Source organism: Ursus americanus, chromosome 31 (assembly GCF_024610735.1).
Source record: "Ursus americanus isolate L20-20 chromosome 31, mUrsAme1.1.p, whole genome shotgun sequence".
NCBI classification, from domain to species: Eukaryota; Metazoa; Chordata; class Mammalia; order Carnivora; family Ursidae; genus Ursus; species Ursus americanus.
In genome coordinates, this window is record NC_142157.1 from 16,820,080 (window position 1) to 16,821,416 (window position 1,337).

At 41.3% G+C, this 1,337-nt stretch overlaps 1 non-coding gene across 1 annotated transcript; it reads right to left on the reverse strand.

The window, feature by feature from the left end:
- Positions 1–570: 570 nt before the first annotated feature.
- On the reverse strand, positions 571–761 carry LOC123786294 (U2 spliceosomal RNA). Its single transcript, XR_006777934.1, has one exon. It is a non-coding gene; the product is annotated as a U2 spliceosomal RNA (small nuclear RNA).
- Positions 762–1,337: the final 576 nt, after the last annotated feature.

Here is a 1,337-nt window from a genome sequence, read left to right on the forward strand (position 1 = left end):
TTTAGACTCAAAATCTTGCGTGTCCTGTACTGATAATCATGCTATGCAATATTTCTGATGCATTCCTAAGATCAAGGTGCCTTTCCTAAGTTCCAACGAGTTGCTAGAAGAATTAAATATAAGCAAGGTGGTGGGTGGATAGACCAAAGTGAATGTGATTCTAGTCTCTTGCCTGTTCTGTCATCACCTTCACGGATTGGAGGAACTTGGATCTGCTATAGTTTTTAACTGAGTAGATTGGTTAGGTCTCCAAGTCACCTTCCTGTGAGACCAAAAGGGGGAAAAAAACCAGGCCAAAATGCAACTTTCCATGATCAGATTTTTAAAATATTAACTTTGCAGTATGGATGCCAGTTGGGGAATGCTGGCTTTGGGCTTAGCAGCAAAGCAGGTATAATTCTCCTCAGTTCTGGCTCTTTTGTTCATTTGTTCATTCAGGCCAAGGCAGTGAAGGAAATTAATATTTAGCTTTTATGAGTTTAAATGGTTCAATCTATAAAGATGTTGGAATAGTTACAAAATGTAATAGTACTAATGAGAAGACTAATTCTTTTTTTTTTTTGATCCCCGGGGGGGTGCACCGTTCCTGGAGGTACTGCAATACCAGGTCGATGCATGGAGTGGACGGAGCAAGCTCCTATTCCATCTCCTAACTCCAAAAATCCATTTAATATATTGTCCTCGGATAGAGGACGTATCAGATATTAAACTGATAAGAACAGATACTACACATGATCTTAGCCAAAATGCCGTGAAGCGATTGAGAAGACTAATTCTTAAAGGCAAGATAAACATTGCAGAAATATAACATGATGTTATTAATTATGTTCATCCAAAATGCCAGATTATATCAACCAAAACTAGGCAGTGAAGTATTTCTGCTAAATTTTTCATCTGACCCAAAAGCAAGTCAATAATTCTTTCCATTGAAGTATAATATAGTTATTGACATTAAAATGAGAAAAAAGATATCCCTGTATTTTTCATTTATAGCTTAGTGCTAGTAGGAAAATAAGCTATGTGTAATGAGCACTGTGGGTACCACCATTTCCCCTCTCCAGAACTGAGGCCTTTGTTCCCCAGCTGCTGGGAGTGTTGCCCCCTGAAGCTCCCCCTGGATCCCTCCCTGGGAAATGTCCTCAACTGGAGGAGCTCCCTTGCTTCTAGGGCGTGAACACATGACCCTCCAGGGGCAGCCCACATCCATGACTAGTCAATGCAGGAGCATAAATGCTAGCCACTGGCTAACTCTCCCACTCCCACCCCCCACACTTTAATTTGGAATGTCCTAGAAGGGCCATCCCAATCTCAGAGCTCCATGTGAGATAGGCTGAGGC